This window comes from Culex quinquefasciatus, chromosome 1 (assembly GCF_015732765.1).
Source record: "Culex quinquefasciatus strain JHB chromosome 1, VPISU_Cqui_1.0_pri_paternal, whole genome shotgun sequence".
In the NCBI taxonomy this organism is placed as follows: domain Eukaryota; kingdom Metazoa; phylum Arthropoda; class Insecta; order Diptera; family Culicidae; genus Culex; species Culex quinquefasciatus.
Genome location: NC_051861.1, coordinates 100,379,470 through 100,393,383, shown reverse-complemented (window position 1 = coordinate 100,393,383; position 13,914 = coordinate 100,379,470). Strand labels below are relative to the sequence as shown.

The 13,914-nt window shown below is 37.5% G+C and overlaps 1 long non-coding RNA gene across 1 annotated transcript; it reads right to left on the bottom strand.

The window, feature by feature from the left end:
- Positions 1-7,172: 7,172 nt before the first annotated feature.
- On the bottom strand, positions 7,173-11,267 carry LOC119765589. Its single transcript, XR_005276834.1, has 3 exons — positions 11,215-11,267; positions 10,835-10,989; positions 7,173-7,717 (listed from the first exon to the last, which is right to left on the bottom strand). It is a non-coding gene; the product is annotated as an uncharacterized LOC119765589 (long non-coding RNA).
- Positions 11,268-13,914: the final 2,647 nt, after the last annotated feature.

Here is a 13,914-nt window from a genome sequence, read left to right as displayed (position 1 = left end):
GTTCCAAGTCCTGTTGTCTGTGCGATCACTAACCACCGTCGCCAAGACCGCATGCATGCATGTATGCGATATATGCAAAAGAGAGCCACAATCCAAAAACGCTCTCTCTTGTGCAAGGTAGCGAGCGAGATAAGACACGAAAGAGAAAACTGGAGAAGATCGTTCTTGTAAGCAGCCAGTGCAGAGTGTGATGTTCTTCGTCGTTTGGCCTTTTCCCTTTGCACATGTTGATTATAATGTCGATTACTGTTTTGTTTACTCCCGGTATTCACATTGGCCCTTTTATCTTTTCTTTTCATGTTTTCCATGTTTTTTTTTTTCACTGATCTCTTTCGTTCAGTTTCGAGCTGTTTTTTCGTTTGGGTTTTGCTCATTTTGATCGTGTTATAGGCAATCAAACGTCAAAACTACCCCCACTAGAGGGCGCTGAAACTTGGGGTGATGTTTTCATTATAACCTACAGCGAGTAAGTTGGTTTGAAATTTGAAATTGTTTTATTTCATCATAAAATCGACATTAATAGCAAATTATACACCCAAAGTTAAAGAACGAGGGAATAGTCCTCACGAAAAGAAACGTGAGGAAAGTGCTATATTGCGAGAGTATAGTCCTCTCGCGTGTTCATTCGTTCATTGGAACAGTTCATCCTATTGAGTGCCTTATATGGACAAACGACCGCCATTTAGTCCTCAGTCCGCACACAGTACCATTTTACTACCGAATCGTGCTCTTTATCCTCTCGTATGCCGATGCCCAGTTCTGGGTGTACCATTTTCAGGTAAGAAATAAATAGCTTAATTGATATAAACGAAAATATTTTTGTGATGGCCGAATTAACCTGAACATTATCTGATTCAAAATAAGGGAATGTTTTAATTAACTAAAACCTAACTAATCAATTGAGAATGTAGATTATTCAAGTGGACAAATATTTTTTAAGTAACTTCGAATGTAGGTGGCGAATCGAGTTTTTAGCTTTGGTTTTGGGGGCCTATTAGATTTTACAGCGTGACGTCACGAGCGCACACGCACACACATTTTTACAAAGACACATGAGCAAAAAATGTAAACAGTGCAGCCAAGCTGTCAAATTTCTAACCTTCAAATCGAGTCGGCGTAAAACCTAATTACGACGTTCCGGAGGATGTACCATAAAATGCGATACCTGGGCACTAAAGCCCTATCTCAGACTTTCTGTCAACCCGGGCAGACGGTAATAACAAAATTCATGCCATTTCAATAACAAATACTGTTGAAATAACAGAAAGTGTTATGGAATCTTCATGATAAATCCATTTGATTGATTGATTGATTGTTTGTTTATTTGATCAATTTTCCTTGGACAGGAAAAGCCACTAGAATGCTGGCATAAAAACCTGCATCTTTTCGGTAAAAAAAATACAATAAATAAATACAATTATAAAGAAAATAATGAACTGCGGCTGAAGGCAGAACTCCATCGGTGGAAACCTTTACAGGAGTTCGGAACTGGCTGTTACGGGCTGGAAAGAAAATAAAAGAAAAAAAAGAACCTACGAGATGAATGTGGCAAATGAAAATATAGAATGGACAACTGTATCGGAACAATAAATGAAATATGAAGTTATATGAATAAGGGTTGAATAACAAAATTTGTTATTGGTCTGATATTGAATAAAAGCCAAAACAACTTTGGACGTTTTTTGTTATGGAAGAATACCTCCGACTGTTAATGGGATGATCGGATTAGTTGTTAAAATAAGAAAAATAATAACAAATATTTGTTCGAAGAATACCTAAAAGTGTTATTAGTCTGTTATTACAATAACAATCCAATAACAAAAAAATCATAACGACTAATAACAAATCTTGTTATAAATAACATAAAATGTTATTGGCCTAGTATTTTCAAATATCAAAAAAAAATATTCCCACGTTATTTCCGTCTGCTCGGGAAGAATTTTCGCGAATCTTACCAACCTTATCAAACTTTATGAATGCCATTTAAACCTTATTTTAGTACCAAAATTAGACCACAATTTAATTGTGGAGTCCCATACAAGTTCAGGTGTATGCACCCTGCTTTAACAGGTTCCGCTGTAGCATGCCATGAATAGAGGGTGACGAGCGGGAATTCCCGGGAAAAATTTCCCGGGAAATCGACCATTTTTGGACCTCTCGATTCCCGGGAAATTCGGTCGAGACTCCCGGGAAATTTTTAAACTTATAAATATTGAAGCAAAATTATATAAACTAATCAAGAATTAAATGAAAAATTCAAAATTGTTTTGAAACATTGGATGTTTAATGTTCGATGTTTAAATTCAAATAAACCAATGCATCTTTAATCTTCCTGTTCATTTTATTTATATTTTTTAAATTTTAACTTGTCAAAAATTCCAATAACTATAATCTAGAGAAGCCAAAAAATGTGGACCCCAAAATTTACCTTAAAACATACTCTGCAGTTACACCCCAAAAATGAAATTTAATGTTTTTTTATGAATCCAGAGTTTTTATAGGACGTTATGAAAAAAAAAACTCTAGAAATATTATTTTTATTTATTATTTCTAAGAGGTAAAAGCTTTTTCAAGATAAGTTCAAATTCCATATCTTCTCTCGAGCATAGCAATCCTCTTTTTTTTTTTAATTCTAAGTACCTAAGTTAATTTTCAAGGTTCTTTTTTTGATGTCAAAGCGATGTCATTTTATGTTTCACGTCAACCTCAATATTAAATTATATTTTGGAAAAAAAAAACTCTGGAGCGGTAATCTTTGTAAAGTTAAGGTTCGCCAATTGTGAATACTCCGGTATTCCTGATAACTGTAAATATATCTTCAATTAAAATTTACAGTTGACCTTAAAAAGGATGAAACAAGTTTAAATTGTTGTTTTGAGTCGTTATTTATCATATTGCAAAAATCTCGATACTGGGAAATTATATATTAGCTATGTTTTTACTTCACAAAAATTTAAAAAGAAGAAGTTCATGGAACAAGTTTGTGCAACATTTGAAAAGTCACTCATTGCGAATTATGATTCATAAAGATTTTAAAACAATTATAGTAAACTATATAGTTCCTCAAAATTATGAGGATACTTAATTTAAAGAATAAATAACGAATTTAATACATTTCTTTTTAAATTTTGCCACTATTGGCACTTTTTTGCCACTATTGGCATAGTAAAAAAAACTCCCGGGTCCCGGGAATTCCCGGGAAATGGCCAAATTCAACTCTCGATTCCCGGGAAATTGAAAATCTCGAGAATCGTCACCCTCTAGCCATGAATAATGTGTGTCTCACAGAGATGAATACAGCTTTGCTGTCTGAAAAGTGAGGAAAAGAAAGATGTCTGACTGTGGACACCACCGCAAGATTGATGTGAGAGATGCTGCGATCAGATCGCACAGCAGGCTATGCGAAGTGAAGATATGAACTGAAAGTGTAAGCCATTGTCCTCGCCACAAGGAACAACAATACATTTTACTCTTTTGTTGGGAAAGGCACTTGACCAGATGATGACATAAATGCAGAATGGAGTTGAGCTGCACTATTTTACTGCCAGAGTGTCGAAACCATCCGAGAGAATGTCAAATTACTCTCGTCAGCACTCGTTTAAATATGGCCAGGCCTACTGCGTAAAGTTTACCGCAAAGATGAGTCTTTGAAATGGTTTGAGTGAGAATATTGCTCGGAAAAAAATTGTAGGAGATTGCTTCAAGAATAAAAACACCATTTTGTATTATTTAATGCGTGTGATTGCAACATTCTTTTTGTTTTATTAATTCTTTCATAATATATCTTTTCATATGCACGTTCGTGTATCTTTCTACATTCTACTGTTTTACATGTTATTAAATGTATTTTTTTCTGTGTTTTTGTGAGTTGTCTTGAATGTATGAATTGTCTTGTTGTGTGTTTGTGTAAAGTTTGAAGCGGTTACAATTACGCGCTAATTTAGTTACTTGTTTTCTTTTTTCTGATATTTTCATTCTTCTGTGGGTGCGTTTTGTTTTTTTTTTTTGCGTGTGGTGTCTCTGCACATTTACATTGTCTTTAAAGTGTTGTTTATTGTTTACGCTGTGCAGTGCAGTTTTTGTTGTGTTGTGTGGCGTTTTGCGTTCAAGTTACTGCTCTGTCTACAGTTAATAATGCTTCTAAATAATACACATGTTTATTCTTTTTATACCTTCCGAAGATGTTCTGTTTATGTTTTCTTCTTCACTGTACTTGTGTAATATGGCGGGGTATTTTGTTTTTGTTTTAGATATGGGTCATTCCAGGTCAACTGAGTACACTTTTGGACTCGACCTTCACCGATTTGGACCAAACTTGGAGGGAACGTTTATCTATCGATAGTTAACAGAAATCCCAAGTTTGGTGCTGATTGGACCATCCCTTTAATTTTGGCACCGCCCTCTTTTTTGGCGATTTTCTAAAAAACTTTTTTTTCTTTTAATCATAACTTTGCAACTATTTGAGCAAAAGACTTTCTACAGGTTGCATTTTATAGAAAATTGTCCAAGGAATCCGATAAAAATAAATTTCAACCCTTAAATGCCCACTAATATTATATTTTATCGTTTTAAGTATAAAAATTCAGTTTTGACCAATTGCTTCTATTTTTATTTGTTTTATTTTATCACCATCGTGTTCCCCGGACAATTTTACATAAAAATCAATGTAGACTTCAAACTAAAATGAACTATTGACGAGATACAGAGATTTTACTGAAAAAAGTTTGATTTTGCGCAGCACTCGGAAGTTCATGGTGTGCTTTTCAACAAAAAGAAATGAATCTCGCATAATTCGGTTTTTATGTGAGAAACTTATTTCGGATTTGAATTCATAGGACAAAGTGCAGTGCAAAATCAAACTTTTTTCATTAAAATCACTGTATCTCGCCAATAGTTCATTTTAGTTTGAAGTCTATATTGATTATTATGTAAAATTGTCCGGGGAACACGATGACGATAAAATAAAAAAAAATAAAAATATAATCAATTGGTCAAAACTAATTTTTATACTTAAAACGTTAAAATATAATATTAGTGGACATTAAAGGGTTGAAATTTTATTTTTATCGAATTCCTTGGACAATTTTCTATAAAATGCAACCTGTAGAAAGTCTTTTGCTCAAATAGTTGCAAAGTTACGATTAAAAGAAAAAAAAGTTTTTTAGAAAATCGCCAAAAAAGAGGGCGGTGCCAAAAATAGAGGGATGGTCCAATCAGCACCAAACTTGGGATTTCTGTTAACTATCGATAGATAAACGTTCCCTCAAAGTTTGGTCCAAATCGGTGAAGGTCGAGTCCAAAAGTGTACTCAGTTGACCTGGAATCACCCATATTTAAGTGTTTGTTTGCTTTTTTGTTTGTTTTTATATACGTTTGTCTTGTTCCATTTACAACTAGGGGCGACTAAATTCTCACTACGGACTTGTTTGTTGATTTTACGATTGTTTCACTTAAATACATCGAGTTTTTTTCTTTCAAACAACAGTGTTGTATATATTTTTTCTTTATATCTACAGTTAGTGTCAGATTTGCACTACATTTCATTTGTGTTTGCAAGATGCATAAGATGAGTTCGAGAAAAAAATCGTGAGTGAACTTGATGATTGTGTGTTGCCCGGAACGATTCTGATATTTTGTCATCGTTTTGCGGGCCCAAAATACTGCTCGTCTTTATTCTTTATTGTGTCGACGTTTCCCGGGTTAAAAAAAAAAAAAACACGAATTAATCGAGACACGAGTTGCCGCGCTATAAATAAAAGATCTTGCTGTACGATTGTATTTTTAACTTAAACGAATAAAATTAGTACGAAATCAATTGCTTAAGGTGAGTTAACAAGAATAAAATAAAGTAAATCCAACGTTACTAGTTATATGTGTTACAACCAAGGGTCACATTAAACTCTATTTATAATCTACACAAAACAAACGTTAAATCAAGTAGCACAAATTGTTAAAATAAATGCCTAATTATAATTCCACTGAACGATTCTACCACAGAGTAATCCAGAGGGAGCACTAGTATTTAATTTATGGTTGCGTTACGCGGTACATCGTGGTCAAGGGGTAGGACAGAGAGAAACTGAGTGACTCAATTTCTCAAAGTTACTCAATGTGGCTCAAAGTTACTCAATGCTCCTCTTGATTTTCTTGTCTCGCTAAGTTTCGGAATTTTTGAATATGCTTTGACAGACGAACGTGTTTACAAACAAATAAGATTTTTTTTCACGCTGCGATGCTGGGAAAGTTCCCACATTTGGCCATCGTCCATCAGAAAAAGGAAGAGACCATTCCTACTGTTCCGGATTCTGTTACGGAGGGTGCTGCAAGAGAGAAAACCTCAGTTATTGTACGTGTTCACTACGACAACGTGGCGGTTCTAGATTTGGTGTACCGGCTTCATGCTCGTTGAAGCTGTTGACCTCATTTCACCGCTTTACTGGGAGATTTATCTGCACATCTCCGGAATGGCTTCCTTGAAACAGTTGGAGGAGAGACAACTGATTATCCAAGGCCGGTTTCTGCATTGAAAGTATCTAGAATTTGCTAATCTTAACAGCTTTGCGCGGTTCCGTAAAATGAATCGGCAATCCGCCGGAACACGTCATCACTCCGAAGCAGTCACGAGTCTTAATTTCTTAAATTTTATTTATCTAAAACCACGGCTTTAAACAGTTTAAAGGGCATACCATGTTCGCTCAGGTTTTTTTTTTTAATTTATTTTTTCTTATTTAATTGTTAAAACAAAACGCGGTCGTTTTTAAATCGATTGATAATGATGGAACCACGCACCGGTTGATCAAACCAGGCGGGCAAAGAAAGCTGCTCTTAGTCTGTTCCGTTCTGTCGGCAGGAAAATCGGCTTGCGCAGACACTCCTACAAGGCGCCGATGTCCTCTGAGCTCACCTTGCTGAAATTAGGCACAACTCTGTTGTCACAGGCCGACTTCTTCCAGTGAGGGGCAACGTTGCCCTGCGCTACAACGAGTTGAGGAATTGCTTGCTCTTGAGGAATTACTCGATTGGGGGCTTGATGTAATCTGTTCTGGTTTCACCTCGGGTGTAGTTCCGGCTCTTATTTAATATAACCGGGGAAAGATGTTAAAGTTGTGATTTGCGGAGCAGGAAAAGACGAGCTGTTATCAGTTAGAGTTTCAGCGTTGAAAGCGGCCGAATAGAGCACAAGCTCGTTTATTTAAGGTAAGTTAGAGAACGCGCGTTACATGTATTTGTGCTGTCATTTGACTAGTACTCAAACGAGGGTACTCAACAGTCCTTCCCCCTTTGCTTAAAACTAAAGTTAATCGAACTCATTAATGAAATGATAACAAAGTAATGTATATAAAGCAAGGTTATGAATCAACCAAAAATCTAATACAACTTTTTGTACTATTCGAATGAAAATATTGTTCAGGAATTTAAAATAGTCACTTTTTGCGTTTTTTACGTTTTGTTCCTTTCCGTTCAGAGACACCCCTAAACGGACGGTATCTGCCGCATCCAGCACCACACGTGTCCTCGTTCGAAATCTCCATGTCGTTTCGCATTTCGTCTTCAGTAGAAGGTCATTTCGTTTGCTCCACTCCACCAGCAACCTCTTTGATTGCCAGTCATCACGAACAGCACATCTCCTTCGAGTCCACAACACGACGGTTCGTGCTACTAGCCGCCATCGCGCTTTCTTGTCTTCGCTACACTGGGAACCGTGTTGAATGAGTATCTGTTTAAAATACAAATAAAATTGTTTTAGGAAATTTATAATGAAAACTGTAATAACAACTCTAAAACTCAGGACAGAAATCCAGCATATCAGCCTGTGAACAAAGCCAATGGACCTTGAAACAACAAGTAATTCATCACTATTGTGGATTTTTGATTGAGAATTAATGCAAACAATGCATGGAATCAAGATATTTTGATCTATTTTATGAAAATATATGCTAGGTATGTCCCAAGTTAAAGAGACTACCTCATTCACCACCCTAAAAAGTTTCCATTGAAACCATTGAGTTTCCACATCTACTATCTGATCATCTGTCAAACACTTCTCTTGAAAAGTTTTAGTTTTAGGTATGCTATAGTTTAACTTGTTTATAATTTGCTTTTCATTCAATGTACCATTGCACACACAACTATTTGAAATTAAACTAAATTTCCATGACAGACAATCATCGTCTTGAATAAAATTAATGAACTGAATTGAACAAATGACCAACAAACTAAAATTATGGAATTCTCCATTCGTCACTTTCATCAGCCCGCGAATAAGGTTTCTTAGCAAACAAATTGAGAAAACTAATCTCAAAAATATGAATAACACAATGACTATTGCCAAACTGTCCAGCAAACAATTACATTCAAGCAAACAAACCAACAGCTTTGGTTTGATGCTTTTAATAAGATTCCTGTCCAACACTTGTTGTTTCTCAATTGTGTACCAAATATGACTTTCCAAAAACAGATTTAATGATTTGGCATAGATGACTTGTAAACATTTCAATTTCCCGCTTTGTAAATATAGCGGTTTGCCAACTTTGTCATTTAACAACCAGCAATCGTCCACAAATTTTTGATCATGCCGACCACAAAAATCGTCAACAAAGCGATTGTCTAACTTTTTAGCATATCCTTTACTCAAAATCAAAATAAATTGCAAATTTGCAATGCTCGTCAAAATTTCAGTCATCAGTTCGTACAGAAACAACGAATTTTGTATAGCTTTAAACCCATTTTGGCAAACAATTATAGCAATCATAATCAAAAATATTATCATCAATTCAATGTTTTGCATATCATACTCGTTTTCAAATTAGATTTACATAGCTTTAAACTCAAACTACTACCTTTTCGCCCTGACATCTCAGAAACTTCGTCAAATAATACTTTTTCAAAACAAACACTTTCCGAACTTTCTTGAAACATTCCCCAAATTGGGGTTAAAATCAAATTCTGAACATCATCAATACAACACTCAATTCCACAACCATCATTGCCAATCAGCAGCTTTTTGTCCGAACTTTCACAGTTATCAAGATTTGCTTGATTTGAGTTAACATTAGTGGTAAATAAACATTCCAAATCAAAATTGTCACTGTCTTCCCAATTTGAGGTATAATATAAATTTGCTGCTATCGCATTGCTTGAAATATTCCTTTTGATATCAAAATTATGTTCAATCGAACCCTCGTTATTTTCCAACATCACATCTTGTTTTATATCCAAAACATCGTCAAACAAAAATAAATTATTCAAACCACACACAACATTTTCTTCCCAATTTGGGGCACCTTCAAAACTCACGCTGACATCTGCTAAAAGTTCATTAAAACCTACATTCTCGCATTCACCACCTTGTTCACCACCTTCCATGTTGTCATCATGTAAAAATCCAAAACCACAAAACAAATTATCATCCCAATTCAGGGCCTTATCACAATTTTCATCAATATTATAACAAGTTTTATCAAACAAATCGTTCAAATCCAAAATCGAATCATCCTCCCAATTCGGGGTAAACAAACTTTTCAATTCAATGACAGCATAACTATCATCATCAATTGGTATAGAAAATTTGCTGTCATTCAACAAGCAACTATCATCAACTTCAAAATCAACCATTTGGTCCTCTATTTGTGTTTCATCCAGCTTAACATATGTTGTGTTCAAAACAGTAAAAATTTTCATGCATTGGTCGTTATTATCTTGAAAGTTTTCTATTTGGTTGAACATTTCCGCATTTGCGTACTCAATTTCACCACCTTCATTGCAGGAATAATCATCTGCAGTACTCTCACCCATGAAATTCACAAATTGTCTGTTAAAGTAATCAAGTTTGAAGCAATTTTGCTTAGAATGACCCATTTTCCCACAAAAAATCACACGAAATTCTAGTCTGAGGATATCTCCTATCATAGCTTTTGTCAAAATACCTTTGTTGTTGTGTTTGGTTATTGAACCTTCGGTTAGTGTAAACTTGAGAATCAGAATTGTAGTTTTTATAAGGCTGAAATCTGGAATTGTTTCGCCTTTCTGGAAAATTTTGCCCTTGCAACCCATCATTTTGTCTGTAATTTCCGTACCGTGAAGACCCTTGTCTTTGTGTTGTTGTCTTTTGAATGTAATGAATCTGTTCTGGTGTAAAGTAACTGTACTGTCCCAATTGAGATCCTCCAGGTTGATTGTTTAACGCTTTAACGTTTTGTTTTGCTATGTTCCAAGTTGTGATGAACTTGTCCATCTTGTCCAAAGTCAAACCTTCCTCCTTCAGCAAATTCTCTTTGAGATTCCCGTCAAGAAGACCCGCCAGGACCCTGTCCATAATGGCCACGTCCTTAAACGCCCCAAAACCACAGAATTCCGCCTGCATCTTGACCGCCTGCACGAAATCCTCATTGGATTCATCAGGTTGCTGGTTTCGCTGACTAAAACGAAAGCGTTGGACTAAGTCCGGCTCCGTTTTGTCCAATTTTTGTTTCAATTTTAACACAATATCAGCATAAGTGGCTTTATCCAGCTCATCTTTGCCGTAGTGCAGCTTTAATTGAGAAAAAAGAAACGGTCCGCAAATCGTCATGAAATGCGATTTTTGGCGATCAGCCGCAACTTGATTTGCGTGAAAGGTATAGGCCAATCGATCGGACCAGTCCGTAAATGACGTACCCTTTCTAAACATCTCAATAGAGGTAGCTAACCCGTTCGAACCCATGTCTTGATATCAAAAATCAGGTAAAAAAAAACAAATTTCAAATTTCCCAAAGAAAAAAAAAATAAAAAGAAAAACACAAATATCTCAATTACTGCAAATCCAGGGATCACTTTAAAATAGCTTTTCACTCACCGATCTCCTTCCCGGCCTTTGCCAGCGAAAATAACTCAACCTTCGCTGCAAAACTCGTTCAGCGACTCGCGCACCAGCACAGGAGTTCTCCGGTCCGCGGAACTGAAGTTTGCACTAATGAATTAGCAGAAACTCCACCTTGGCTATTCGGCCCACTAATGAAATAAAGAAGAACTCTCTTAAAATTTGAATAAAATTTAGACCTTTTGTTCTTCACGAACAAAAGAATCACACACACTTACGATCACACGGCAAAATGTTCAAATGTTAGTACACCAAATGTCGATACAAAAATTCCTTGGTGATACTGCCTAGGAATTTCACTTTTTTTTATAAATATAAATGGCAAAAAGAGCTTATTTGGCCCCAATCGCCCTTACCTTGTGATGCAGCACCCAACGAACAAAAGAAGACCAACGCGCGCCGCGTCTTCGACCAGGGCGTCCAAAATGGCGTCCCGACCTTGAACTTGATCCAAAAATTTCCGCCAGCGACCGCCTTTCCGCCCTCTTTTGTTCTCCTCCTGCCGGTTCCGCCCGATTAGCACACCGAATCCACCGTCAGCGTTGCGCTCTGGAATGCCGCCAAACCACGAAGTTGCTTGCTGCTCACAATAGCCGTCCGATTCACCACAAAATAGCGCACCAATTTCAGCACCAAACGCCACCGAAACCAGAGAAAAAAAAATCCCCACGGCAATTCACCGCACGATAGCCGCCCGATTTGTTCCGTCGATGCCGAATGCTTGCCGCGTGCTGCTGATTCTTCACCTCACTCTCAGAACCACAAATCCGCCGGATATTTCCGCTAACTTCAACGAACGCTCCCCACAGAACGAGCCACAAAATGGTCGCTTAAATTTTCAAACGCCCAAGCGCTTTTCCAACCACCGTAAGTAGTAAAAAAAATTACACCTTTATCCCCGTCGCCACTTAATATAACCGGGGAAAGATGTTAAAGTTGTGATTTGCGGAGCAGGAAAAGACGAGCTGTTATCAGTTAGAGTTTCAGCGTTGAAAGCGGCCGAATAGAGCACAAGCTCGTTTATTTAAGGTAAGTTAGAGAACGCGCGTTACATGTATTTGTGCTGTCATTTGACTAGTACTCAAACGAGGGTACTCAACATTATTGAACCGTCGTACTTCTCAACGTTAACTTCCCTTGGGGCCGCCAACTCCGGCAGGGAATGGGAACGCACATCGTGAAACTCAGGCTCGACGGTTGCTTGGGCAGAGCAAATCTAACCACATGTCATTTGATGGCCAGTTGTGATTGAACATGCGTTTTCCTCTTACGGTTGGTTATCATCCGTCCCTCCTCCAGATTCGGATCGATACAGACTGGTTCCGTCGCCCTCCGCGGACAACAGGTTCATGTCTGGCTGCAGGGTCTGCAAAATTTGACTCAAGCAGTTCATCCTCTTCCGGATCGTATCCTGTAGCTGCTCGGCGTTGATGTAAGCGGAGGCGGTCTGTTGTCTGATCGAATCTGTCCATCTGGTTTTGTAGTTCGTGGTGTTGATCCAGCTCGTTGGAACTCTTTCCGCGGTTATGACGAACTGGACGAGTTCTAGTCGAGCCCACGCCACCACTTCCAACCGGCAGGCCACCGGTTCTGTTGCGCTACAGACACGGTAATTCTCCACTTCCCACGAGGTGGTTTCAGCACTGCTAGAAACGTTTTGTGGAAATGACGTCAATTTCGTTGAAGATGATGGCCGGCTTCTTGGCCAGACGGACAACGTCGGCCAATATTTTTACATAAATTCCGAACCGGAAAACATGAAATATAACCTGCTCTGCTGATCATTTAATTTCATGCAAAAGTGCTGCATAACGTTGTTTTTTTGTTTTGAGTGATTTGTCATTTTCTCAAATGTCACTGTCAAAATTCGTTACGTCGGTTGTGAAGTTTCAGAAATTCTGAGTGGCTCAATGTTACTCAATTCTACTCATAATTTCTCAAAATTACTCACTGTCCTACCCCTTGATCGTGGTACATCCCCCCTTCAGGAAAAACCTAACATGAGAAGCTATTTTTTGCTATCTTAGTTCACTGGATTTTCAGAGGCGTTACGTTTTTCAATGACAGTTTTCTTTGTCAGAAATTCAAAACATTACTCAATCCGACTCAATCAGTTGAAAATTGATATTTTTTAGGTTGCTTTCGAACTGTTATCTGTTTTCCGGTAAATTTTGGATAAGGCGTTTCCCGAGCCGCAGGGCGTCTTAACGTCTTGGAAAAAACAACGCTGAATGCATGCAGATGGGAAAGTTGCTAGCACAGGTTTGCGTACATCAAAAGTGGCTGATTAATTGCATGATTGAAATGCTACCGAGAGGTCAATTCCGAGTAGGTGTTGTTATCGATTCGCAGCCCATCTTTCAATCCACTCTTAAAAGTGCCATCGCTCAAGATCCAAATTCTATTGATTTGTGATGTATTGCGTTTGTGTTCTCGGCCTTGGAGGGGAGAAGAGGAGGTGATGTGAACAACTTTTGATGATTTAATCAGTTTTCTTGCTATCAAAAACCCCGCAGCTCCCAAAAAACATGTCCCGCGCATTATATATTGCCTCCTTTCGGTTTTCATTTGAAAATAAGAAACAATTCCCATAATATACATTAAATTTATAGCCGTTTACAATTTTATTAGCCATATTATATTCAAACATTTAAAAAACACATACAATTTTTTACACAATCCGAGCCTGGCGGATTTCCTCCTTCAGTTAAACAAAACACTTCTTCAAAGCCGACTTTCCGACGGCCCCGAGACGAGGTCAGTTTGCCCGGCGGATTATCTCTCTCGCCAAAACAGGACCCCTCGATCGGTTCGTCGAAATTGTTTTGCAAAACGAAACGAGAGTCAGTTTGACAGGAAATTATTTTTAATTGTTGGCTACTAGATTTAATTCAAATATTCGTTCAAAAACATAACGCCTGAAAAAAAATATAACGCCTGCTACCCTTAGGAAAATCCAACAACATCAACCGTAACGCAACCACAAAATTCGATGACATTTGTTCGGACTGCGTCCTCTGGATTACTCTGTGATTCTACCTTTCGTGTTAACACCT